At 56.2% G+C, this 27702-nt stretch overlaps 1 protein-coding gene across 2 annotated transcripts in view; it reads left to right on the top strand.

The window, feature by feature from the left end:
* The window catches only part of LOC117651748 (heparan sulfate glucosamine 3-O-sulfotransferase 5), a 101964-nt gene that overhangs the window by 14790 nt on the left and 59472 nt on the right, over nt 1-27702 (top strand). Inside the window, exon 2 of one of the 2 annotated variants that reach the window (XM_034396059.1) lies at nt 12155-12215. The exons of the other annotated variant lie outside the window; for it this stretch is intronic. The gene's annotated coding sequence lies outside the window, so the exon portion shown is untranslated. The remainder of the gene's footprint in view (nt 1-12154; nt 12216-27702) is intronic. 2 annotated transcript variants of the gene reach the window in all.

The following is a 27702-nucleotide window of genomic DNA, read 5'->3' as shown; positions in this document are numbered from 1 at the left end:
TTATGGTGGAGATTTTCTCCATAAAACCAACAAAATTCGTCAAATATCTATAAGGTATAGTGAATTCTCAATGGTATGTTACGAAGTCAGCTGCACCACCATCACTGTACAACATTTAGAGTGTGGCCGCGCGCTCCGTCACTACGGCTGTCTCGCTCGCACTCACGGGGCGTCCCGTCAAGGTGCGAGAGAGACAGAGCGACGAAAACGAATCCGTCTGCTGCGCCAGTCCGGCGCAGTGACGCCAACTTTGCGGGTCACGCGCAGCGTCGCGCAGCGTGGCGCGTCGAGCGGCCAGACGCCCTCGAGCTGGGAATAAAAAACGAAAATGGCGCGGTTTCGGCGGTAAAACGCTGCCGAAGTGCCTCCAAGTGCAGCTATTGCTGGCCGGTCGCGTTCCGTTCCCTGTTTTTGCCGCTGGATTCGCGACTCCCTCTCTGCCCACGCTCCGCACAGTGGGCCAGAAGAACAGTGGAGGCGGCCAAAACTCTCGACGCGTTTTGAGCTCCAGAGTCGCTAAACAGGACTCGAACCGAGCGTGTGACCCCACCAATGGATTCCTCGTTCGGAGAGCAATCCATTGGTGGGGTTACACGTTCGGTTCGAGTCCCATTCAGCGACTCTGGAGCTCAAAACGCGTCTAGAGTTGTGGCCGCCTCCACCGGTCTGCTCCGCCCACGCTCCGCCCGCGCCCACCCGTCGCACCGCACCCACGCCCAGTCGCACCTCGCACCGCCTTGCCACCCACGCCGTGTCTCTGCGGCCGTAACGTACGTGTCTCGGCCCACGCCCGGCCTACGCTCAAACGACCCCCGCCCCGTTTTGCCGCGCGGGCTCTCCACAATCTTTCGAAAGGTGGTGAAAGCGCCCCTCTGCGGCGATCCGCTGCGGCGAGGCCCTACTTTCCTGCACTGTAAAACCCTTTCGCGCCGGTTTTTGTCTGGAACGCACAGTGGGCCAGAAGACCGGCGGAGGCGGCCAAAATCCCGGACGCGTTTTGAGCCCCAGAGTCGCTAAATGGGGCTCGAACCGAACGTGTGACCTCACCAATGGATTGCTCTCCGAACGAGGAATCCATTGATGGGGTCACAGTCCCATTTAGCGACTTTGGAGCTCAAATCTGGTCTGGAATTTCGACCGCCTCCGCCGGGTTTTTTGGCCCACTGTGCAACGACTGAGAAGGCACCCTGGCGTGAATGCAAAGCGTTACAAACGGAAGAAAACTCACGAAATAGGGAATACTTTTGAAAATTTAGGAAAGTGAATTGTATGGGCATTTTTGAAAAACAAAGTCGATCCATTTCTCAGGCAAACTTTCGCAGTGTGCCCGACCCGCTCTCGCTGCTCCCGCGTTTTCTCCCCCCCCCCCAACTCCCCGCTTCCGCTGTTCCCGTATTCTCGCCATTCTTAATGTCCTTTTCAGAGCCCCCCGGGGGGAAGCGTCGTCCTGGTGGCTCAGCGACCTCGCCCGCACCGCTCTCTCTCTCTGTCTCTCTCTCCGTCGCCGCTCTCTGTCGGCCCGACTGCGCCCTTGACTGACTGTGTTTGCCCGTCCGTTTCTCTAATCTGGCCGCGTCACATGCTGCCCGTCTCTCTCGCACCCACGGGGCGGCGCGTAGGGCCGCGGGGGTGCGAGAGAGACAGCGACTGTTCAGACTGCCGTGCAGTGAGTCCCACGGCGGCGGGCCGATCCGCGCAGGGTTTCGTCACTCGCTATCTCGACGCGGGCCCGCTACCGAGAGAGAGAGAGAGAGAGAGAGAGAGAGAGAGAGAGAGAGAGAGAGAGAGAGAGAGAGAGAGAGAGAGAGAGAAAGAGAGAGAGGAGAGAGAGAAGAGACGAGGGACACACTTTGTGTCCTTGTGGCTCCCTTCGCTCCGCTCGGAGAAGAGCAGCCACACCTGCGTCCAGCACGTGTTGGAAAAATACGTCAGTCTTTGTTTTTTTCATTTTTCAATATTTTTCTGCGTTAAAAAATTGGGAAATCCGGTGATTAGTGCGTTTTGAAGCTCCGTCGGAAATTTCTAAAGGCTTCGTTTTCCCCCTAAAAATATATATTGTTGTACCTATCGCAAACTTGTTGAAAACGGGGACATTGGAGGCTTCGGAAGATCCGGAGTAAAAATTCCCCTTTTTCCCCCCCCGGGAAAATTCCCCCATCTCCGGGAAGATTCCACCGGTTTTTTAAAGTCCCACCAGTGTAGCGGCGCGTCAGTGTCTCCCCAGAAAGACTGGGGGGGGGGGGGTTTACTGTCTCCGCCCCACGGACTCCGCGCGCAAGAGACTGCGCCTCGGCACCGGACTAGAATTTCATTTCCCCCAGGCGCGGGGTAGCGGATGCGTCGGGTCTTCCCCAGCATACTGGGGTGCCGCGGTCGTTTACACGTGTTTCCTGGGTCGCCTTTCGGGACGCTTTTCCCAGAGTGCTAGAGGACTCAAACCCAAACGGTGAACGACTTTTGGGAAAAACCCCTTTGGGTTAAAGTCTCCCAGCCCCTTTGCGACGCGGGGAACCCAGGAAGCGTCGGGTTTCGACCCCTCCCCGGTCTTCGGGCCCCCGGCCCGGGAGTTTCTCTAAGCGTGCCGTGGCGAGCCGCCGTAACACAGCGACACAGCAACACAGTCGGGCCGTAATCTGATTGTCTGGCTGCTCGGTCTGCCCGGTCTGCTCGGTGCAAGGCGTGCATTGCGTGGGGCGGGCCGGGGGCGGAAGGGGGGGGGGGGGCACAGCAGCATGGCGTGCAACAAGCAGGACGACCGGCCATCGATAACGAATCAGTCTGGGGTCACTGCGCCGTGCCGTGCCGCGCCGTCACGGTAAAAGTGTCGCCTTGGGTATTAAGGCAATGACTTGCGTGCCTTTCCCTACGGAGTGCGGTTTTCTGCCTTAGTTGGAGCAGTCTTGCCGCGGAGTCGGTCAAAACGGCGAGACATGAGTAGTTTGAGCTGACTTCGCCCAGCTGCACCCGGGAATTCTCCTCTAGATTTCAGTGGAATGTATTACTAATGATGAGATGGCGTTCTTCTAACACCACTGGTAAAACAAAGGCATAAAAACTACGCCCTGTAGGGCATAAATACTCTTTTTACGCCGTTCCCAAGGGCATAAACTGTTTTATGCCCTTGGAAAGGGCGTAAATGGTATAGGAATTTCAAGCAAAATTTTAATGCCCTTCCCAAAGGAATTAACGATTTCTGCCCTTAATGGGCATAATTTTAATGCATTTGTTTCACCAGTGATAATAACCTAGATACTGGGTTTTCTAAAGAACAGCGTGACATCCTCTATGCGTCCGAACCCAGCCGGGAAATTGCACTTCTACTGTACTTCCTCTACGGGGTGCTGACCTTTGGACCTGGAACGCCGTTGCTTGGAGCTTTTCGAACATCCGAGCGCGTCACTTACGTTCCAATCGAGAAGTGCATTAATTTGTCTCTTCTTGGAGGGCTTCACGGCCTCAAGTAACCGAATTTAATCGACAGGGGTGCTGTGCCGCGCCGGGGGGATGAGGCGGGGCGGGGCGGGCTAACCCAATCAGGACGCTCCAATCCCTAATCCCTTGACCCACAGCCGCGAGCCCCGCGACAAAGGGCGGCGAGGGCGCGGGGTTGACGCGGGGCGGGCGGGAAGGGAACCATCCCGCCCGTCCCCGGGCACCAGACTGATTCCGAGAGTCGTTTTCGTCGCTCTGTCTCTCTCGCACCTTCACGGGCCGTCGCGCGTAGGGGCGAGAGAGACAGAACGACGAAAACGACTCTAGGAATCAGTTTGACGCGGGCCGGGCGAGGAGGGAACCAGTACCCGCCCAGTGGGCCAGAACTGACCGGAGCGTTTTCTCAAGAACTCTGTCCGTTTTCGAGCCTTCAGAGTCGCCATAATGGGACTGAATCAGAACGATGCTGAACGACTCCTAGGAATATTTGCTCCTGAGACGGAGGACCCGCCAGTCCAGGGTGGAGGCCAAAACTCTAGACGTTTTGAGCTCAGAGTCCCAAATTAGGGACTCAAAACGCGTCTAGAGTTTTGGCCGCCTCCACCGGTCTTCTGGCCCACTGTGACCCACCCCGGCCTCGGCATCGTGCACACTCGCAACGGAAAGCAGCGCAGTTTCAATTTAAAGTCGCCGCCGGCGTGCCGGGTTTGGGTTTGGGGACGGCCGCGGCCGAATGAGTGTGCGTGAGTATTTTTGTGTGTGCTTTGTGATGATACTATGTGTTGTTGTGTGGGCCAAAACGGTCTGGTGTGTGTGTGTGTTTCGGCCCTTCATTTCCTCTGCCTCCCCCACCACCTCCCTCGTTTCCCCGTTAAGTAATATCTCTAATGGCATGGCAGAGTGGGGGTTGTTGTCGATGAACCGAGGGCGGTTGAATCTCGAACGCCAGGGCCCTAGACTGACTGACTAGGCACACACTAATGTAGAATTTTGTACGTGCCACTTGCACGATTTCGTGCATGCGAGGAATTTGCATAATATTATGCGTGAAAATGCATAAATTTATGCAAATTCACGCACAATTTTGTGCACGACGGCACACAAGTTCAAAATTATGCATCACCACGTACAAAATTGTACATAAACATTTAGTGTGCATGGCGGCTGTGTAAGGAAAAAAAGAAAATAAGATCGATTGCAAAAAATCTGCTTGAGTCCACAACGATTCGATTCCCAGTCATCGTGCGGCTTCGGCTGGCCTCTTCTTTTTGTGTCCGCACCCCGAGACTCTGTTTTTTTTTGGCGTGTACGCGGTGCGGTCCCATTGATGTCGGGTCCTCGTTGTCCTCGCCGCCCACAGTGTACAGCAGTGTGCGTGGCGTGTCCAGCCCGGACCGGCATATTAGATTATTTCCGCGGTGTGCCTCCCTGCCGGCCAGAGAGGGAGAGAGAGAGAGAGAGCGAGAGAGAGAGGAGAGAGAGAGGAGAGAGAGAGAGAGGGAGAGAGAGAGAGAGAGAGAGAGAGAGAGAGAGCAGTGTGTGTATGGGCGCGTATCCGAAAGGGGTGGGGGGCAGTAGGCCCAGTGGCACAGAGACAACGGGGGTGTTTGGACAACAGCGGCGAGGCCTCCTGTTATCGTCTTGGTCTACGGGGGCCCTGACCAGGGCTGCTCAGCCCCGGCCGGCCCTATGGAGGTCATGACCCCGCATGGCCAGAACCTGTCCTGCCCGCGTCGCCGCGTGGCAGCCTGTCGTATTAAAGTAAGGCCCCTTGATTCGTGGGCAGGCCGACAATCCAGCGACGGCCCCCTCCCCCTTCTTTTTCTGAACTCGCGACGCGTTACCGGCTGGCAAACAACTTCGGGCGCGAAATAATGGTCGCGACTTCACTAAGCCCCCCACCCCCCTTTCCATTTTCGGAATCCCCTCCCTCAGTTTGCACACCCCAATCAGAGCCGCCCCTCCCGTGTGTGTGTGTAGGTGTGTGTGTGTGTGTGTGTGTGAGAGAGAGAGAGAGAGAGAGAGAGAGAGAGTGTCTGTGTTTTTGTGAGTAATGGGGATGAGTGGTCCAGCAATTTGTAAAAAACAAACGAGGCTTTTTTCCGCGTGTTCCCCCGCCGTTTTCCTGTTTTCCGCCGAAACGAGAGTGAACTCCACGGAGTACGAACCAAAGCGCGATCCACCCTCGTTTAAATGCGTCACTCATCGTCGGGTCATCGTTGACCACGTCGTTGACGCGGTGCTCTTGCGTACCGCTGCCCCCCCCCCCCCCCCCCCGGTCGGCCGCTGCCACGACCACCGCTCGCCGGGTGATTTGGGGGCGGCAATTCTTCTTGAACACCTGGCAAGTGCACACAGTGGTAGTTGTGCCGACTGTGCCGGGGTCGGCCGCGGGCCGGGGGCGATGGTGAAATGTTTCGGCCCGCGAAGGCAAGCATCTATTAGACTAAGGACTCCACCCCCTTCCCCCCACCCCTTTTGCTACCGTGTTTACCTCGTATTTATGACTAGCCCCCTGCCCCTGAGAGGCCCGCCCCCGGCCGCCCCGCCACCAGCCCGCCACGCCGGCCCGGCACGTTGGGGGCTGTGTTAGCCCAATCATCTTGACCTACTTTTGGCGGTCTACCCGCCCGGCCGCCCTGGCCGCCCCCTCCTCTTTCTGGTTTGCGCCCACGGTAACTCCCGGTGCCTCAGTGCCTCCCCCCCCTCCCCCCTTCCCTTCCCGGACTGCACTCCTCTTATGCATGCCCGCCCTGAATCGGACTTCGACTTCCGACCGCTTTTTGTGGCACTGCCCCTGCGATAGTACCGCTTCGTCGCTCTGTCTCTCTCGCACCCTCACGGAGAGCCCCACGAGTGCGAGAGAGACAGAGGTAAGCCGCCGCGGCGACGCGACGGGCCCCGCCCAGGTTGCATTCCACTATGCCACTGGCGCACTGTGAGAAAAAAGCACGGAAAAAGTACGGAACATGTCTGGTCAATAATTTGCCTGGACCGTCCGTACTTGCCAACTACGGAACGTTACGTTCTTTTCTCCGTACCTCCCTACTATATTTTTCTGTACCATTTCCGTACAAAAGTACGGAATTTTTTACAGTGCGGCCTGGCCTGGACAGGCCCTGCCCCCCGGACCGCCGAGACCGGCCACTCACGTGTGCTCTGCTGGAAAACGTTTTTGTCCATTTTATTTTCGAAACGCTTTTATTTATCATGAACAATGCTTTACACTACAATCCTAACTGTCTATTAAGTACACACTTACAAATGCATGCTTGCAAGTACACCCTTACAAACGCATGCTTGCCCTATTACACACTTACAAATGCATGCTTGCAAGTACACCCTTACAAACGCATGCTTGACGCATGGAGTTTTACGGCGTCAAGCATGCGTTTGTAAGTGTGTATACTTGCAAGCATGCATTTGTAAGTGTGTACTTGCAAGCATGCATTTGTAAGTGTGTAATTAGTAGACAGTTAGGTTTGCAGTGTAGCTTTGTATGTTCCATTATAAATGAACGCCATATCTATGGGGCAGAGAGTGTGGAAGATACAGTACAGTGCACTGTTAACGGATTTAACCTCCATGGAGATAGGTAAGCAGCATTTAAAAAAAAATTCTACCGTGTTTTGAAATTGTTTCTTGTTTTTTTTTCGGATTACAAAAGCGCTTTGAATCTGGCGGGGTGTCGTGTGCACGTCCACTGTACGTACGGTGTAGGCGCATGAACCTGACCCACATGCGCTAATTACGCAAGGGCGGCTAGGCGCGGCTAGGCCAGTAATTAAACCAATGGAGGCCGATTAGAACGACCCCCTTCCCCTTCCCCTCCCCCTATTCCCTCGCGTGCCCCGGCGCCTTTCCGACCGGCCCGAGCCGCCCGGCCAACTGATCCACTGACTCTTCGACGGGCCCAGTCTCGGCCGGGCAGAGCGGCCCGGCCTGGCCTGGCCTCGGAGTCTCCTCGACGGTCGTACGACGACCCGGCGGCGCTGACACGCTCAGACACTGTTGAGACCCCGCGTCGAAACTCCAGACCAATTTGCTTCACTTCAAAAAACCTCTGCTGAGAGCTTTGCTTCAGCTCAGGGCCAGGTCAAGCTTGGGTGTGCGCGGCCGCGGTCCTGGTGGCGTTGGCCGGGAGGCGCCGGGCTCTGTTTCGGCCTAGCTGTGGCCGCGGTTTTGTTTCACTTGCGAACTGATGCCCGTGATTGCGCACAGAACGCATCACGCACGCTGAATATTCCCTACCGTCACATTTTTGTGTTGCTTGCTATCAAAATTGCCGTCTCATCATGAGCTATTGGCCTGTCACACTCTCAAAACAATTGGTGTGGTTGCGTACAAAATGCATCGCGAAGACTGAAGTCTTCCATATTGACGGCCGAAAAAATTGGGGGCTCGCTGAGCGCCGTTTATGACGGCTCGAACAGGGGCCGCGGCTAGGGCTGGGGTTCAGACTTTCCTCGATTTCCCTGGTAAGCTTTTTCCGACGTACGGTTCAGTGAAAAGCCGGTATTTGCCACCGCCGGTTTTTGCAAGCGACCGGTCTTTAAAGCATCAAAGACAGTGCTATCGGTAAGGTCTACGTGTACCTATCGTTATTTGCAAAGTCTGAAGATACGTAGCGCTAATTACGGATTTTTCTCTGAATGGCTTGCACATTAAATGACAATTACAAGATTCTTACCGTGTCTTTCGAAAACTTGGTTTCGGTTGTCGTTTTCGATTCCAAAGGCTTGAATCTGGCGGGGTTCGTGTGAAAAACGTCCGACTGTCGACCGGTTACGGCCGCAGAACCTGAGCCGCGGCGGCGCGGCCGAGGAGGGGGGTCGGCCTCGCGCGCGCGCGCTGTGCGCGGAGGGGCCGGAGGGGTCACGCAGCCGCGGTCCGAAGGAGGGCATGTATGGGCAGGCTGCATCAAAAGGAACTGTCGACCTCCTCAGCTTTCTGTTACCCTGGCTAGCCTGAAGTCGAAAAACGGCCACGGCCCGGCGACCTTCGGCGACGGCCACGGCGACGCTCGGGCCCCCCCATATATATTCCTTTTTGTATGTTTCAGAGCAGGCTCATTGCTCAGCCCGGGCCCCCCAGCCCCAGCCTCCACAGTTCCCAAACCTAGGCCCTGACCAAACTGTACACACAGCCTCGCACATTTTGCGAGTAATAGCTCAAGCTTTGTTCCTTACCTAAAAATCTTTGAAATAATGTATTTATTGTATTTTTAAGGACCTTGCACCACTCGGACGTACGTACCACCGTGGGTCAGAAGACCGATGGAGGCCGCCAAAATTCGAGACGCGTTTTGAGCTTCACAGTCACCAAATGAGACTCGAGCTCCAGAGTCGCTAAAGGGCACTTGAACCGAACGTGTGACCCCACCAATGGATCGCTCTCCGAACGAGGAATCCATTGGTGGGGTCACACGTTCGCTTCGAGTCCTTTTTAGCGACTCTGGAGCTCGAAACGCGTCTAAGTTTTGTCCGCCTGCGCCGGTCTTCTGGCCCACTGTGCGCACTGAGCACCGACTGACAGCGAATGCCTCTGAGTGCAACGCGCGCTTCGCCAGCTGGCTGATCAAACAGTGCACCGCGTTGTCGGCACACTTCCACTAATGATTTCCGCGCCCCTGCGCCGCGTGTCCCTTCCGAAGGGCGCCCAGCGCAGCGGTGCCAACCGCGCAAAAGAGAAATAAGAACACAAACAAAAACTCGTAAAAAAACGCTTTTTACCCGCCTCCATGATTTTTCTTTATTTCGAATAATTTGTGGGCGTGAGTTTGGCAGGAAAGTGTTTTGCAGTGTGGCACCGACGAGCTGCTGCTGCAGCAGTGCGGCACTGTGCAAGCATTCATTAGGTTGATGTATGCACACATGGCCGATGCCGCTGCTGCAGCAGTGCAACGAATTATGCAGGTCTCGAGCAAAAACACGTTCAAGTTTTCGACCGCCGCCGCTTAGAGGAAAAGCTGCGCAGTCATTCCCGTCCCGATGCAAGTTGCAGGACTGCTGTGAATAATGCGAGAGAACAATTATTCAAAACTTCCGCGTTCTCTAAGTGGGATCGTTTTGGATGACGTATTGTGCATCCGATTGCTTCTTTAATCGCTTACCTGTTTACTGCGTAATTTTTTATGTTTTTTTTTGCGGTCCGAAGCGACCGGATAAGGATGTAAATCACTCGTAATGAGGCACTGTCATCCAGGCGGGCCGATACACGGCCTGGCTTTTAGTCGATGCCCGGCGGCCCCGCGGCGAAGGCCGAGGCGAGGCCGAGGGCGGATTACGCTACGCTGGAAAAAATAAATCATGAATATGTCCGGAATGTGCGGAGAAAATGGGGAAACTGTGGCCGGATGAACCTATTCGTAAATTCACGAAGATTCTTGTTAATTGACGAAGGTTCTTCGTTTTGTAGGTCCACAAATACTCTTCTTGAGTTCACGAGGATTCTTCTTAAGTTCACGAAGATTCTTTTTCAGTTAACGAAGATTCTTTGTAAATTTACGAAAGAACTTTCGGCAACCATTTTCCAGCGACACCTTTGGAAATTCTGGCCATTTTTTTCTTGCACTGTACGTACTTTGGAAAAAGAAAAACGAAAATCATGTCAAAAACGTAAAACAAACACGGAAACCGTGTAGACGGTTGAAAAAAAAAACTGCGTCGTCGTCCCGTTTGTCATTTGAATGCGTTCCCGACTCCTGATTGGGTCGATTGGTACCAACTTCATCGACAGAAAAGTTTGGCACTTTAGTGCCGACTCTCCTTATTTTTATTTTTGACCTCACAACGGCTAGTCACTTTTCCGCATCTGGCTCGGCGGAGGCTGAACGACATGCTCTGAGTAAAACGGAGTGAAAAGGGCCAAAGAGGAAAACTGGGTGTCCCACTGCTCAGTACACGTAAAGGGCCGCGAGGCGCGGGGCGGCGAGGCACAACTCGATAAACAAGGACGGAAAAATTGAGCCCCGACGAGGAAAAGGCGAGCAGTGCGCGTATTGGCTTGGCAAACAAACAGGGCTCGTTGTGGAAGGTTGCCTACCCTGGGCCGGTCTGTGGTCTCTGTGGCACTTTGTGGCCGGCATAGCCAGCGCGGCGGGGCGGTCTTGTAAACTTGGATGGCGCCGTCTCGGTACGGCGCCCCGCTGCACAGTGGGCCAGAAGGCCGGTGGAGGCGGTCCAAATCTGGAACGCGTTTTGAGCTCCAGCGTCGCTAAATGAGCTCGAACCGAACGTGTGACCCCACCAATGGATTCCTCGTTCGGAGAGCAATCCATTGGTGGGGTCACACGTTCGGTTCGAGTCCCATTCAGCGACTCTGGAGGTCAAACCGCGTTTGGGATTTTGGCCGCCTCCACCGGTCCTCTGGCCCACTGTGCGCTGTGGGACTGGGCCATGCTCGGCCAGCGTTGCCCGAGGTGGCCAATTCCGCGCACCAATTGTTCCCCGGGAGGAAGGCATGGACAGCGAGGACGCCACGCCACTGCCGGAAGCGCGGTTGTTTTTGACAGTGTTTGTGACGGCGGTGTTGACCATCCCGCACAGTGCAGGCACACTGCAGGCACGGTGCTGCAGTGTAGTGTACAGCAGTGGCCGGCAGGCAGTGCGCCACCACCGCCGTTGCATGCTAACTGCGATGCTGCCGTCCCGGCCACTCTCCGCAGAGCAGTGTTGCCGCAGAGGCGGCCAAAATTCCAGACGCGTTTTGAGCTCCAGTCACTAAATAGGACTCGAACCGAACGTGTGACCCCACCAATGGATTGCTCTCAGAACGAGGAATCCATTGGTGGGGTCACACGCTCGGTTCGAGTCCCTTTTAGCGACTCTGGACCTCAAAACGCGTCCCATGTTCTTGGCCGCCTGTGCTGCCAAGCGCCCGCGAACTGCCGGATAGGCAAGCCCGCCACGCTGCCGTGCACTCACGTTGCCTGCTCGGGCGCCTGGCCGCGCTGCGGTACTTTTGGCCGCGCTGCTCCGGTGTCGCCTCGTCTCGCCTCGTCTCGCGTTTCGCCGCTGCACTGCGCAGTGCTGTCCGGCCTCGGCGCGGCTCGGCGCGGAGAGACGCGGTAAGACGCCTTTCCCTTGTCTCTCCTCGTCTCCGTCTCTCCCGCCTCGCTGCCGCCACTCCGGCGGGGACGTATCGGCATACGGCCCGCGCCATTGTGGTGCCGTGGAGTGCAGTGCCGCGCAGCGCCAAGTTTCGCTCCTCTAAGTAAACTGCAGTGCGACGAGGGCAAGACGGCACTCTGCCGTGTTATGCCCGTCTCAGTGTCGTTGAAGGTCCTTCTACCAGGTCCTAGCAGGTTCTCTTGGGTTCTATCAGGTCCTACCGCAGGTCCTACCAGGTCCTACCGGGTTTTACCAGGACCTATTAGGTCTTATCAGGTTCTACTAGGTCCTACCAGGTTTTACCAGGACCTACCAGACCCCACCAGGTTCGACTAGGTTCTGCCAGGTTTGACCAGGTCCTGCTCCACTGCAGGAAATAGCCACAACAAAAGTACACAAATTTCTGGCAAATTTTTTATCAGGAATTTAGTGTACTTTTTAAGTACAACAATTGTACAAAGTACAATGGAACCGGCATGAGGACTGCTGTGCAGTCCAGGGCTCGTTGTGGTTTGTACAATTCTCGTTGTACTTTCTACAACCCCTTTTGTACTTTAATTGTACAGTTTCTGTTGTACTTTTGTTGTACTATCTACACTTTTTCTTTGCAGTGTCGGTCCTACCACCAGGAGGTGCTATCCGTTCCGACAAGGTCCCACTCGCCCCTACCAGGTTCTGTTAGCTCCTATCAAGTCCTTCCAGATCCTAGAAGGTCCTGCTGGGTCCTTCCAGACCAGGTGCCATACTGCTCGGCATTGCAGCAGTGCGGCGCCGTAGAGCGGATCTTTTTACACCACTCCGAATACACTTCCGCCCCCTATTGTCTCTGTCTCTTTGCACCAGTCCGAAAGACGCAATTTCGTTTTAGAAATACCGGACTTAAAAGATACTTAGAATTTGTTTTTCATTTTCTAATTTATTTAATTTTTGTCGTTTATTGTTTTGAAATCTACCCATTACTCATTCGTAGTAAACTGATAGTGGCATGGACCTCACTTCACAGAGCTCTTGTGCTTCACTGAAAGTAAAACCATGCAACGACATGTTTTTCTTCTTTTTTCGGCTGCGTGTCGATGCTCCGGTATTCTTCCCAGATTGAAATTGGCGGCGAGAAGCGAGGCTACAAACGTCATTCGCAGGCACCATCCTAAAGGTTGCATATCTGCTGCAGACTGTATGCGGCGGCCATGGCCTGGCGTGGCAGTGGCGTGGCAGTAGCGTTGCCGAGCGACGCGGAGTGCATACAAGATAGTCGCACGCTGCAATGCGTATCCGAGAAAGGGGGAGGGGTGGGGGGAGGGGGGACGTCTACTGGAGGAAAAGGGCCGTGCTGGAGGCTGCCGGGGAGGCGTGGAGGGGGAAGCCGCGGCAGAATGTACCTCCCAGGCTCTCCGGGTCTGTTGTGTTCGTTCGCCAGGTGAAACGAGGCTCTTAAATACACGGGCGAGAACCGCGCCACGCGGCGCCACGCGGCCCCGGGAGGGTGTTAGTTTTCTATCACGGCGGTGTGTGTTCAGTCTCAATCCGCGCGCGGCGCGGGACAAGCTTACGTTTACCGGCGGGTTACCCCGCGCGGATCGCCTGGGGACGAGGAAAAGAGCAGGACAAGCAAGGACGTTATTAACACTCTGAAAAGAAGAAAAAAGGTTGTGTTTCGCTGGGTGGGTATTTCGCCACAATGACAGCGCAAGCAGCAGGCAGCAAAGTCCATGCACAGTGTGCCAGAAGACCGGTAACCGGTAGAGGCGGCCTAACGTTTTGAGCTCCAGAGTCGCTAAACAGGACTCGAACAGATCGAGTGACCTCGCACCAATGGATTCATCGTTCGGAGAACAATCCATTGTTGTGGTAACACTTTCGGTTCGAGTTCCATTAAACGACTCTGGAGCTCAGAACGCGTCCTGTTTTCTGGCCCACTGTGCCAGCTGCCTGGTTTGCCATGTTTTTTTTCGTGCGTGTGCAATGTAAGGGGGAAACTATCGCATCATTCCGCATCGTTGCGCAAGTCTTGTGTTTTTCAAAGGTGTTTTCGAGTGTAGAGCGTCATTGCGTTTGGCTTTATTGATCAAACCATTGCGAGGTGACGGCCTGTGTTGTGCTGGCGGGGCTGGTGGGGCTAGCGCGGTGTGCGTTCTGCGTCTGGTTACGACCGCGGCTCGGGGCTCGTACCATTTTGTTGCAGTGTTATTACGCCTAATCTGCTAGTTTTCAGCCTTTTGCTCGGCCGTAGGAGGGAACGCCCTTATTCCAGTGGCGCGTTGGGAACGCCCTTATTCCAGTGGCGCGTTGGGAACGCCCTTATTCCAGTGGCGCGTTGGGAACGCCCTTATTCCAGTGGCGCGTTGGGAACGCCCTTATTCCAGTGGCTGAGTTACAGTTCGGTTGGAACGCCCTTATTCCAGTGGCGCGTTGGGAACGCCCTTATTCCAGTGGCGCGTTGGGAACGCCCTTATTCCAGTGGCGCGTTGGTTGCGCAAGACGCAAAAACACTTTAAAAATTGCGTGAAGAAAAGGGGAAAAAATGCCCGGATGCGTTTTGAGTTCCATAATCGTTAAACAGGTCTCAAAATGATCTTGTGGCCCCTCCAATCCACTGGTGAGGTCACACGTTCGGTTCGAGTCCCATTCAGCGACTCTGGAGCTCAAAATATGTCTGGGCCTTTGACTTCCTCCACCGGTCTTCTGACCCACTGTGCGCGGGGCCGAGACGAGTCAGGCGGCCGGCAGCAGGGTCCGTAATTGGCGCGAATTGTCGTGGTTTTGAACTTTGAAATCGGGTAATAAGTTGGGTCTGCCACCCCTTCCGTCGCCACACCGCGGTGCCGTTGGCCTTTGCGGCGTCTGGAAAGCATAAACGTGTTTTTCTCTCAAGGAGATGGCACAAGAAGAATTTCTCCTGCACAAGACAAACTCAGTTTGGAAACATCTCCCTCCCCCTCCTCCCTTTTCCCTTCTTTTCCCTTCCCTTTCTCACTCGAAATTAAACCTAAACAAGATCCATTGTGGGGCGCGGCGACGCGGCACGCGAAAGAAGTGTAGGGGCAAAAAGAAGCAAGGCCTAATTTACTTAGAGGGCTGCAACGCGCAGAACGCAACGCGGCGTGTTTTGTGGCGGGTATCTCTGTCCAAGAACAGGGCCGCCACCACCACCTCCTCCCCCCTCCTCCTTAACCACCACCTCTCCCTCCTCCTCCCCTTCCTCCTCCTCCTCCTCCTCCTCCTCCTCCTCCTCCTCCTCCTCCTCCCCTCTCCTCCTCCTCCTCCTCTCCTCCTCCTCCTCCTCCTCCTCCTCCTCCTCCTCCTCCTCCTCCTCCTCCTCCTCCTCCTCCTCCTCCTCCTCCTCGACCAGCTGCCGTTGAGTTACTTTTCGAGGCAGAACCAGATCTTTCGCCCAGCAGCCTTCAACTGCTTTCAAAACAAAATTTGTGACTCACAATTTTTGCTAGGCGAACGTCACTTTGTCCAAAGGTACCTCCGGAACTGCTGGAGATTTATTTTGACAGTGGCGTGGACCGGTGCGTGCTCGCTCGCGAGTGCGAGAGAGACGGCGGCCGAGTGGGACGCGTACCGCCCGGTCCGGCCTTGCCCGGTCCGGCCTTGCCCGGTCCGGCCTTGCCCGGTCCGGCCTTGCCCGGTCCGGCCTTGCCCGGTCCGGCCTTGCCCGGTCCGGCCTTGCCCGGTCCGGCCTTGCCCGGTCCGGCCTTGCCCGGTCCGGCCTTGCCCGGTCCGGCCTTGCCCGGTCCGGCCTTGCCCGGTCCGGCCTTGCCCGGTCCGGCCTTGCCCGGTCCGGCCTTGCCCGGTCCGGCCTTGCCCGGTCCGGCCTTGCCCGGTCCGGCCTTGCCCGGTCCGGCCTGATGCCGACAAGTGGCCACTACACTACCCCGAGCAGCCCCGGCGGCTCCTCTCCTTGGCATCCCAAGCAGGTGGCAGAGGTTGCGGCTGCAGACTGATTCCGAGAGTCGTTTTCGTCGCCCTGTCTCTCTCGCACCTATACGGGACGCCCCTCGCGCGCGAGAGAGACACAGCGACGAAAACGACTCTCAGTCTGCAGTCCGGCGTCCAGTCGCGGTCCGCTGCTGTGGACTCTTCAAGTTTGCGGCTCTACGCCCTAAAAAGGGGAGGGGGGGGGATGCTGCCGTCCGCACGCCCGGAAGCGGGTTTGTCTCGGCCAGGGAGGGGAAGTGGAGGGGGTGATGGAGAGGTCGACAAACAGAGTGTCCTGCAGTACACACAGCCTTTGTGCCCGCGATACACGCCGAGGGAAGAGCCAGTCGAAGAAAAAATCGCGCGACAGAAACCTTAATTCATTGATGGTGTGCCAGTCTTAGCTTGATAAAGCTCGCTTGATTGGGCGATCTATTGTTATCACGCCGTCCTTAGTTGCTGGGCATACAGTGTACAGTGGGCCAGAAGACCGGTGGAGGCGGCCATAACTCTAGAAATGTTTTGAACTCCAGAATCACTAAACATGACTCGAACCGAGCGTGTGACCCCATCAATGGATTGCTCTCCGAACGAGTAATCCATAGATGGGGTCACACGTTCGGTTCGAGTCACGTTTAGCGACTCTAGGGCTCAAAACGCGTCTAGAGTTTTGACCGCCTTATCGGTCTTCTGGCCCGCTCTGTGCATCATCCATCACAACGCAAAGTCTAGCCTAAACGGTCAAGGCGCCAGCCGGTCTGACCCTTTGGAGTGGGCGTTTTTTCCCCGCCTCCGCCGCCCCTACAAGAGTCATTTTCTCCACATTGCCTGATCGATATAGATCGCCCCCGCATATTTCGCTGTCATCGCCTGCACCCCCGCGGGGGGCGGTTCTTAAGCCCCCCTAGGCCCCCCTGCAAGCCCCCCCCCTCCCTCCCCCGGATGCAAACACCTCCATCATTTCGCTCCGGACCATTAGGCGGGGACAGGAAAACAAAGCAGCACACACACAGGGACGGGCTGGGCCGCGCGGTGGGGTCGAAAAACGCAAAACAAGTGGGAGGGATAGCTTTTGTTCCGTTTATGAGGTTTGTGATGAGGCACTTTGGGGATCTTGTAGGCGGCCAGGTTGGCGGCCACGTAGGCGGCCGGGTTGGCGGCCAGGTTGGCGGCCAGGTTGGCGGCCAGGTTGGCGGCCAGGTTGGCGGCCAGGTTGGCGGCCAGGTTGGCGGCCAGGTTGGCGGCCTGGTTGGCGGCCAGGTTGGCGGCCTGGTTGGCGGCCAGGTTGACGGCCAGGTTGGCGGCCAGGTTGACGGCCAGGTTGGCGGCCAGGTTGGCGGCCAGGTTGGCGGCCTGCTGGTTGGCGGCCAGGTTGGCGGCCTGGTTGGCGGCCTGGTTGGCGGCCTGGTTGGCGGCCAGGTGGCGGCCGGGTTCGTGACCCGGCCGGACCCGGCACAACTGCAGGTTCACTGTCCTCCGAGGCCGTGGCCATCGAGGTCGTCTTTATCTATGCATGTATCTGCATGCTTTTTTTGTTAGTTTTCAGTCGTTTTTTTTTCACCGAATTGACACGAACGTTGTTTTAGAAAAAGAATCCAACTTGTTTCCCAACTCCGAAACTGTGTCGGCCGAATCTTGGCGCGCTAGTTTGACGTGTGCTTGCATACTTAACTCGCTCCAACTCGGCGGCGTCCGTGGGGCGTCCGCGGACGTCAAACTGAGCCGGTTAATGAATGATACGCCTCGCGGGGACGGTCAAGAAGGACAAGAGGGGCGAAGACGACGACCACCATCAACTAACTCCAATTTTCGCGTTTAAACGTGTCAAATTTTCAACTTTCCCTAAGCTATACCTCCACTCAGCCCGAGCGCGGTTTTGCCGCGGAGTGTGCGCGCCACTGTCGTGTCATTCGAACCGCCGCGGCACGGGTGTTTGGGTGCGCAACCCCTCGGCTCTGAATTTTTCACGCCCTCGGATGTGATTGATGTGAATGAGGTTCAGTCACAGTCGCACAAACACGAGCCTAGCACCGCACTGTGTGTGTGTGTGTGTGTGAGTGTGTCTGTGTGCCGCCCCAGCACACACACACACGCACGCACGCACGCACACGGCGCCCTATCACGGCATCGGAATGGCGCGCCCTTAATATTGCATTCGGGGTGATTACCCGTATGGAACAACAAGGGGAATCTTAACGCCAACGCCCCGCCCGGGAGGGCCCTTGAGGTGAGCGCATCAAGGCTGCTGCTGCCAGTTAACCGCCTGGTTACGCACTTAACAATGGCCTTATTTTCCGAAAATAAAACACAAAAAACATCCAGGAGTAAACGCTAATGAGTTTTTGCTATTTACAAGAAGAATTTGAACGCCGCGACCGGGACAGTGCAGCAAGGCTTCCACTGCTACCAACCACCACACTGTTCTCTACTGAAGTGTTGTTTTTTTGGTCAAATTTCAAATTTTTATTTTTTTCTTAAAAAAACAAAAAATGTTTACTTTTGATACCAAATTTACCCGTGAAGGTCCAGGCTCGGCCGGAGGTCTCCTCTAAGCCAGCGCATTAAAGTGAATGCGCTCATACATGTTTACTCTGGCGCTGCCCTCACACACACACACACACACACACACCACACACACACACACACACACACACACACACACACGTGTTGTTTGGACCGGCCCAAACGTGTGACGGGACAAATGGGAAGTAATGTGGTTCCGGCCAAGGCGAAAGGCAAACGGCCGGCCGGCCGAATCAGCCCGACGCTCCCGCTCGCGTTGCTTCTGGCTTTTATCGCCTTATAAAAGAAGGGTCCGGGCGTCGCACAGTGGGCCAGAAGACCAGTGGAGGCGGCCAAAACTCTGGACGCGTTTTGAGCTCCAGAGTCGCTAAACTGGGCTCGAACCGAACATGTGACCCTACCAATGGATTCCTCGTTCAGACAGCAATCCATTGGTGGGGTCACACGTTTGTTCGAGTCCCATTTGGCGACATGGAGTTCGAAAAAGCGTCAGAGTTTGGCCGCCTCCACCGGTCTGCTGGCGCGCCGGTGGCCGTTTTGGCCGTCGCGTGCGTCGCTTCGTCGTCGGCCTTTCGCACGGGGCCGCGTTAAAGAGTCATACCGGCGTGCCCTTGACTGCAGACTGATTCCGAGAGTCGTTTTCGTCGCTGTCTCTCCCTCGCACCCATACGGGGCGCCCCAGAGTGCGAGAGAGACAGAGCGACGGAAACGACTCTCGGAATCAGTCCGCTGGGCGCGGCGAGGCTCAACGAGGCCCTCGGCCCGCCCGCCCAGCCCAGGTCGGCCAGGAAGAAAGTGATTGTCACACTGTATGAAAGCCTTTGTGTGTCTTTGTCTGTCTGCTTCCCCGCCCGCGGTGCCGACGCTGCGCCGCACACACATACAGTCACACACGCACACACACACAGACACACACACACACACACACACCAACACACACACAAACCACTCAACACCATCACATACCTCTCTCTCTCTCTCACACACACACACACACACTCGAAAACACAGACGGTGAAAAAAGGCGCGTAGTGTGCTTCAAACAACGCGAGTGGAAACAACGCGAATTATGGTGCTTTTGTCTGGCCAACTCACGCGGATATTTCGTCACGACGACCCTGTGAAATGGACCTGCAGTGGAAGTTATTCGAACGCATGTAGGAATTTTGGACAACCGCACAGTGGGCCGGAACCGGTTGAGGCGGAAAAACTTTCGACGCGTTTTTAGCTCTAGAGTCGCCAAACAGGACTCGAACCGAACGTGTGAGCCCACCAATGGATTCCTCGTTCGGAGAGCAATCCATTGGTGGGGTCACACGTTCGATTCGAGTCCTGTTTAGCGACTCTGGAGCCCAAACCGCGTCCGGGCTTTCTGCCGCCTCCACCGGTCTTCTGGCCCACTGTGCGCCGGCTAGTGACTTTGCAGTGTTGCGTCGGGGTTGAGGTCGTCTCATTGAACTCGCCGCTGCACGACGGGGAGGCCGCAGTGACGCTGAATGAAGGGAACAAGAAGAAGGAGGAGGAGACAAAGAAGGAGGAGGATAAGAGAAAAAGTTGGATTGGAGGGAAGGCCGGCCGGGCCGGCATCACGTTGGAGTGCCTCTCTTTATTGCCGATAAAAGATGGACGGAGATTTTGAGGACTCTCTCTCTCTCTCTCTCTCTCTCTCTCTCTCTCTCTCTCTCTCTCTCTCTCTCTCTCTCTCTCTCTCTCTCTCTCTCGCTCTCACTGTCTATGCGGGGCCTGGTGCTGCGCGCCACGGCGCGCCATGAAGACTCATTCAGTCCAGCCATGCATTTTCTATGCGGGCCCTTGTCCTCATCAAGCGGGCCGAGCCGCTCCGTCTCTCTCGCACTCGCAGGGCGCGCCGCAGGGGTGCGAGAGAGACGGCGCGACGGGATTGAAACGTGTCACAACCAACGCGCGTTTTTCTGGTTTTGCCTGTTTGGCTGTCAATGGACGCTATCTCCTCTGCAGGGCCATTTGCATTGGAAAACGGCCGGGCCGGTCGCCATTTGAAAGTCAGATGCCAAAATTGAAGAAATGAAATATGAAAGGGAGCGGCGAGGCCTCGCCGGTTGCAGTGGAGCTGATGGATGCGGCGCTGGCGTGACCCCGCCTAAAGACTCCGCCGACGAGCGGGCCAGGCTGCACAGTGGGCCGGAAGACCGGTGGAGCGGCCAAAATTCGAGACGCGTTTTGAGCTCCAGAGTCGCTAAATGGGACTCGAACCGAACGAGTGACCCTACCAACGGATTGCTCTCCGAACGAGGAATCCATTGGTGGGGTCACACGGTCGGTTCGAGTCCCATTTAGCGACTCTGGAGCTCAAAACACGTCTCGAATTTTGGCTGTCTTCTGGCCCACTGTGGGCTGGCTGGACAAGCTCGACAAAAAAAAAATCAATAATTGCAGCGTATTATCGTCGGGTCTTTTGGAGAGGCCTGCACCGCCACTCCACTGGCCAGTCACGATGGCGTGCGGTCGCACTGCCCTGTCCCAACCCTGTCCAGCACACTGATTCCGAGAGTCGCTTTCGTCGCTCTGTCTCTCTCGCACCTGTACGGGACGCCCCGTGAGTGCGAGACGGACAGAGCGACTCTCGGAATCAGTCTGTCGCGGACTGTGGTCCCTGACGGCCTGACGCCACATGCAACCCACCCACGCTTCTCCCGTTACAATGTTGCTGCCCCGGAAAGGAGAAAAAAATTCTCCATGCCCGGGGTTGAACCCACCTACTTCGGTCTCGAAGACGGATGCAGTATCCACTGCGCTACGCGGCCGCCCCTTTCGCTCGGCGCTTTCACGTGATTGGGGAGTGATTGGGTGGATTCCTGGAACGCCATCCCGTCGCCTTTCACCAGCCACACCCAGGCCGATGTCGTGCCGCTCGGGCTGGAGTCAGACCTTGCGGATGTCGGTACAGCGAAGATCGACAGAGTTCGTGTCTTACATTAATTTTGGCTTTTTCTTTTGTTGTTGTTGTTGTTGTTTTTCAGTGTGTGGCGCTATTCTCATCTGCCGCATCCCGCGCTTGTAATTCCGCTGCGCCGTGCGAAACCAATACGGGAATAAATGAAGGCTTTGCTCGGCGGGGCGGGGCGGGGCGGGGCGGACAGTCTAGTTGAGTCCCTAGGGGCCCTTTACGCTCGGGCCAGGGTTCAACGCCCCCCCGGGGGCCACCCGTTTTGTCGCGCCATGATACATACATTTGAGTATCAATTTCGGGCCCGTGTGTTTGTTTTTGTTTATCGGCGGCCGTTCCCGGTGGGTACGCGCATGTGCATTGTAAGTTACGCAGGGCGTCAACCTGGCCGGAGGCCATCGTCACCAAGTCGATGTGGCCGTCACAGCCGCGTCACCGTAAAAAGTGATTTTTTAATTATTTTTTAAATATTTTATTTTAACTTGAGGAAAACATTTCTGTTTATTTTGTTTCAAGAGTCAGGGGATGTTTTTTTATGCTGTTGTTGTGGTAGGAGAAAAAAAAGTGGTGCTAGTGTAGGAGCGAGTGAGGTTGGTTGTGGCGCGGCAGAAAACTTTGCGTCTCGTTTTCATGGTCGGAAAGGAAAGGGGGAAAGGCTGTCTTCTCGCCTCCGCCGTCGCACCACTGTAAACAGGTTTACGCACGTGTTTTAGCTCGCAATATGCTTCTGCATTTCATAACAATAAAACAAACTTTTTTCCCTCCGCCCCGTCCTTCCTCGCGGCTTAAGTTGGCTTCTCTGGGAGAGGAGGGAGTGGGGGTTAGCCTGGGAAAAAAGGGCGCTTGAATCAAACGGGGCCGCGAATCTGGCCGACTGGGCCATGCATGATGGAGTCGCGTCCTTTTCGGGAGGGTCGGTTCGTCGCTCTGTCTCTCTCGCACTCACGCGGTGGCCCGTGTGCGTGCGAGAGAGACAGCGACGCGTGTCCGCTTGACAGTGTGCTCGCGTGGCGCTGCTTTGCGCCGCCGTCTCGACAAGTGCCGCACGCGCGCGCTCGGGGACGACCAAGTTGTGTCAAGCTGGCTTGCTATCGATGGCCCTCGTGGCGAGCCTCGCGAGCACACCGTAAGTACACTCACCCCAGCCAGCGCGGCCCACTTGACGCGGGGATACGCCGCACAGTGGGCCAGAAGACCGGTGGAGGCGGCTGAAACTCTAGACGCGTTTTGAGCTCCAGAGTCGCTAAATGTGACTCGAACCAAACGTGTGACCCCACCAATGGATTCCTCGTTCGGAGAGCAATCCATTGGTGGGGTCACACGTTCGGTTCGAGTCACATTTAGCGACTCTGGAGCTCAAAACGCGTCTAGAGTTATGACCGCCCCCACCGGTCTTCTGGCCCACTGCGCGCCGCGGTGGCGAGTCGCCCCGACGCCGAGTACACTCACCTCAGGCAGCGCGGCCAACTCGATATGTCGGGACATGTAGGCGCCACACCGCAAGCCGCGGCGGCCTGGGTACACTACACTGTTTGCGAAAACAAAAACGCTGATACGCGAACTTTGGGCGGGCAAAGTTGGGGCGCGTAGAGCGGGAAGGGCCGGGCGAAGCACAGTGGGCCAGAAGACCGGTGGAGGCGGCCAAAACTCTGGACGCGTTTTGAGCTCCAGAGTGGTTAATGGGACTCGAACCGAACGTGTGACCCCACCAATGGATTGCTCTCCGTTCGAGGATCCCATTGGTGGGGTCACACGTTCGGTTCGAGTCCTGTTTAGCGACTGTGGAACGCAAAATGCGTCTGGAGTTTTGGCCGCCTCCGCCGGTCTTCTGGCCCACTGTGCGAAGGGCGGCTGCTGCCTGACGCGACTGTAAACACCGTCTCACCTTTGGCTCGCCTTCCGCCCCGCGGCCCTCGGCGGGTCCGCCCGGCCCGGCCCGACCCTTTCCTCACACGCTCGCACCTCGCAGTGACGAAGGCACGAAGAAGGGTGGGGATGTTTTGCCGGCGAAAGGGCGCCCGAGGAAATGCGAGTGCGGCCAAGGGTCCTAGAGAGAGAGGGGAGAAAAACAGAAGAAGAAGAGAGGGGGAGAGGGGGAGAGGGGAGAGGGGGAGAGAGAGGAAAGGGGGGGGGGGGGGGGGTGAAGGGGGACGGTCACTCGGAACCTCTGCCCCGCTGGCCGGTGCCCCATGGTGCCCCCGGGGAACAGCTCGGAAAGGGCACATGAGCAGTGGACGGTCAATGTGCCGTGCAAAATGGTAATTCGTAAACTGATCTAGTTTTAAATTTTCTTTCTTCTTTTTTATTTTCCCAAAACTGCCTTTTTTTTCTCGCCGTGCCCCGCGAAGTGAAGCACAGCCAGCAGGAAGGCGCGGGCAATAAGTGTCGGCCGTTAAAGAGAGTTTATATTTTATAACGATTTACGGGCGAATCGTTTTAGGTGGAGAGATTTTCGAGGGCCGGGGTCGCTGGCGGGTTTTTATTCTTTTTTCGTGCGCGTTCCTTGTTCTCTAAAATGATATCATCTGGTCGGGTCGCTCCACATGTTATGCACGGCGTTAACGAGTACGAGTGGGTACACTGCAAATTCAAGTGTGGGACCGTCGCTTTGAACCACAGGGAACCACAGACAGCAACCCGTGTCTCTTACCTGCAAGCGTGGGGCAAACAATGTCTCACACTTGTGCGCGTGGACCAGAATCTCCCACGCCGACAAGTGTGACACCGTCCCGTCCCGTCTCACATTTGGATTTACAGTGTGCTGAGACGCACACGCCGGTCCATGCAGGTGCCAAAGGTGCAGGAAGGACTCCAAGCGTGGCCTCTACCGGAAGCTCTCTGATGAAAGCCTGACCTGGTCTGCAGACCGATTCCGAGAGTCGTCTTCATCGCTCTGTCTCTCTCGCACCTTAAGGGGAAGTGCTTTAAGTGCGAGAGAGACAGAACGAAGAAAACGACTCTCGGAATCAGTCTGCTAGGCCGGGCAACTCGCAGGATGATTCAGTTGGCGCGTCATTAAAGACAGCGTCATGGATTCATCTCTCTCTCTCTCTCTCTCTCTCTCTCTCTCTCTCTCTCTCTCTCTCTCTCTCTCTCTCTCTCTCTCCTCACCGACTCCTCGACGCCCAGTGAATTAGCCCTGCAAGTTTGGCCCAGCCAGTTTTCGTGATGAGTCCAGAAGGCCAACGCCAGGAGAAAGCCTCTCTCGTTTTCTTTTTTTCTGCCCGGCTTCTCCTTTCGATTGTTTTTTGAGATTATACGCAGTAAAAGGGTTTCGGAAGCAGAGAGCCAAGCAGAGAGAGAGGAGCAGATAGAGAGAAGCAGAGAGCAGAGCGAAGCAGAGAAAGAAGAAGAAATAGAGAGAGCGAAGCAGAGAGCGAAGCAGAGAGAGAAGCAGAGAGAGAGAGAGAGAGAGAGAGAGAGAGAGAGAGAGAGAGGGAGGCAGAGGGCTAAGCAGAGCGCCTGCTGGGTAGGCCCTCCCGTGGCGCGGGGGTGCCTCGTCGTTGCCTACCTCGCAGGCGTCCTGGCTGCTGCCGGGAAGTCCTCCCTTCCCCCCCTTCACCCCTCCTCTTCCTGCACACCGCTGCTACACGGAGCCCGCTGCGTAGACCCGCTGGGTAGACCCTCTCGTGAAGCATCGCGCCTCACCCACCCCGTCGGCTGGGCCAGGGCCTTGGCTCGCTGCCCGGACTGCAGACCGATTCCGAGAGTCGTTTTCGTCGCTCTGTCTCTCTCGCACTCTCGGGGCGCCCCGTATGGGTGCGAGGGAGGGAGAGCGACGAAAACGACTCTCGGAATCAGTCTGCTGGCAGCGGTGAATGAACCGAGCGCCGCCACCACTTGGCTGCATGGAAATGGCGGTGGTGGCGCGGCGGGGCGCAACCTACCCAATAAAAAGTAAAAATAAACGGCATTTGTAGACGCGGCTAAATTTGAAACCGCTGCTCCCCCGGTCTTCAGAGTGCTGCTGACAGGCACGGCTAAATAAATAATTTGAGCATTTTCCCCGCCTGAAAAGTCGCGAGGGGGAGCCGCGGGAATGGTGGCGAGTGTCTGTGTGTGTTTAAATGTGTGTGTGTGTGTGTGTGTCTGACTGTATGTGTGCATGTGTGTGTGTGTAGGTGTGTGTGTCTGTCTTTGTGCATGTGTGTGTGTCTCTGTGTGCCTGTGTGTGTGTGTGTGTCTGACTGTGCGCCTCTGTGTGTGGTGTGTTGTGTGTTTTGGGGATGTGGTCTGGGGCATGTTGTCTGACTGTGTGCATGTGTGTGTCTGTCTGTGTGCCTGTGTGTGTGTCTGTGTGTCCAGGCGGCGCGAGTGGCTGTCGGCCGGAAGCGAGCACACAGAGATGGCCGCAGGATAAGGGAAGTCCTCCAGAAAGATGCTTTTGTTGTTGTCCTTGCTGTTCTTGGTGTTGTTCTTGTTTTTCGTCGGTGTTGAGAGTGGGGAGGGCGGAGCGAGCGGCGTGCCTTCGATTCACGATCGAGGAGTGCGAAAGTCGCGCGTGACACGACTCTGGTGGAAAAAAAAATAACAAAAAACACTCCAAGCAAAAAGACCGATGGAGATTGTACCGGCAGTTAAAGTGGGAACCTTCCCTTGTACTCGGTCTTCCTGGTGTTGCCGGCGTTGCCCTTTCATGTCCTGCCTCAGGCAACGCCTCGGCCTCACCTTGTTCGTCCGGTGCGAAATTTCCCCGTTCTTTTACTAGTATTGCCGTAGGCCGTACGCATGTACACTCACACACACTCGCGCCCTCGCACAATGCGGGCAAGAAGGCCGGTGGAGGCGGCCAAAAGTCTAGACGCGTTTTGAGCTCCAGAGGCGCTAAACGGGGCGCGAACCGAGCGAGTGACCCCCACCAATGGATTGCTCTCCGAACGAGGAATCCATTGGTGGGGTCACACGTTCGGCTCGAGTCACATTTAGCGGACTCTAGAGCTCAAAACGCGTCTAGAGTTTTGGCCGCCTCCACCGGTCTTCTGGCCCACTGAGCTCTGGTAGGCGTTTCCCCCTTCGCGATGACACACTGCAGTATGGCGCGCTGCTGCACTGCGGTGCGGAAGACCATGCGCCCTGCTGGCTGATGAGGTCCTCCCCCCCCCCCTTTCCCCGTTCCATTACCCCCTTGCCCCCACTCCCTGCCCCCCTCCCCCCGTCTCCCCGACAAATACACAGAGGAGCGTGGTCTGAATTCGACACCGCGAAATCTCCGGCACTAATTGGCTTCGTTTTTTTTAGTGCCGCTTTTAACAAGGGACTCGTTTCATTTTTGTTGCAGGTGCGTACACTGTACACCGTGACGGCCGCAGAGCCACACACTTCCAGCCCGGCGCTTCCCGCAGTGAGTCCTCTCCAGTGGCATCAACCGCTGTCGTCGTGTGCTTCATTTTCGTGATTGTTTCCGCAATGCGGCGCGTTTGTGTGCGGTGACGCTCTGAAGACTGATTCCGAGAGTCGTTTTCGTCGTTCTGTCTCTCTCGCACCGACGGGGCCCCCCGTACAGGTGCGAGCGAGACAGAGCGACGAAAACGACTCTCGGAATCAGTCTTCTGGTGGGGGCATCGCGCATCGACGCACTCGTCGTGTTGTGACAGTGCCAGGTCGATTTCGGCCTTCGGGGCTCTGTCTAGTCTGTCTGCCCCCTTTGTTCGATTACTACCCCAGCTTTGGCGGGGCCCTCCGCGGATCCCTCCACAGCCCTTGGCAGGTTTCGGGGCGGGGGGGGCGGCGGGGCACAGTGGGCCAGAAGACCGGTGGAGGCGGCCAGAAGTCTAGACGCGTTTTGAGCTCCAGAGTCGCTAAACAGGGCTCGAACCGAGCGTGCGACCCCGTCAATGGATTCCTCGTTCCGAGAGCAATTCATTGGGTCACACGTTCGGTTCGGGTCCCATTTAGCGACTCTGGAGCTCAAAACGCGTCTAGAGTTTTGGCCGCCTCCACCGGTCTTCTGGCCCACTGTGCGGGGGGCGGCGGGGGGCGGCGGGGCACTCGGAGACGTGGAAACACACGGCGGGGCGAGCCTATCTTGTATCGGCCCCTCTCCCACTGTCAATTATCATCCTCAGACAAAACCCCCTCCGGTCGTAAATATTGTTCGGGCATGGCGGCGCGGCACGGAGCGGCACGGAGCGGCGGCGCTCTGTCGCCGACAACGCCGATACGCGCATCTGTCCGTCCCGACGTTCCCAAATGGATGGCACCCCGTTGGCGGGGCGGGGCGGGGCGCCTGGCTCTGTCTTGCACAGCAGCGCACCCCATGCGGGCTTGCCGACCCAAGACTTGGCGAAAAGGAGTCCGATATGGAGTGTCGCCGCATCTCGAAGGGGTAAGTCGGGGTAGAAAAGAAACACGGTAAGAAACGTACACGCTCGTGGAGCTGACATCTTGGCTTTGAGCCATCTCGACACAAAATGTGATGGACAATTTTGTACGAGCCATAACAGTTTTTTGCGCACACGAGCTTTTTGTACAAATTTTGTACGAAAAACTGCACATATTTCCCTCCCATGTTTGTGCAAAATCACGCATACATTTGTAAGATAAGTTCGTGTGCACAAAAAACTGTGATGTCCCACACAAAATTTGAACAAAAACATTAAGTGTGTCTCGACCAGTTATTTCAACTGTAAAAATGAACATCTGAGTGGGAAATCCCGGTCGACTAGATGTCGAGATGTTTGCACACTGCAAGAAAAAGTGTAGATAGTACAACAAAAGTACAACAGAAACTGTACAATAAAAGTACAACAGGGGTTGTAGAAAGTACAACGAAATTGTACAAAACCC

Source organism: Thrips palmi, unplaced genomic scaffold (genome assembly GCF_012932325.1).
Source record: "Thrips palmi isolate BJ-2018 unplaced genomic scaffold, TpBJ-2018v1 HiC_scaffold_6, whole genome shotgun sequence".
Lineage (NCBI taxonomy): Eukaryota > Metazoa > Arthropoda > Insecta > Thysanoptera > Thripidae > Thrips > Thrips palmi.
This window is presented reverse-complemented; position numbering and strand designations above follow the sequence as displayed.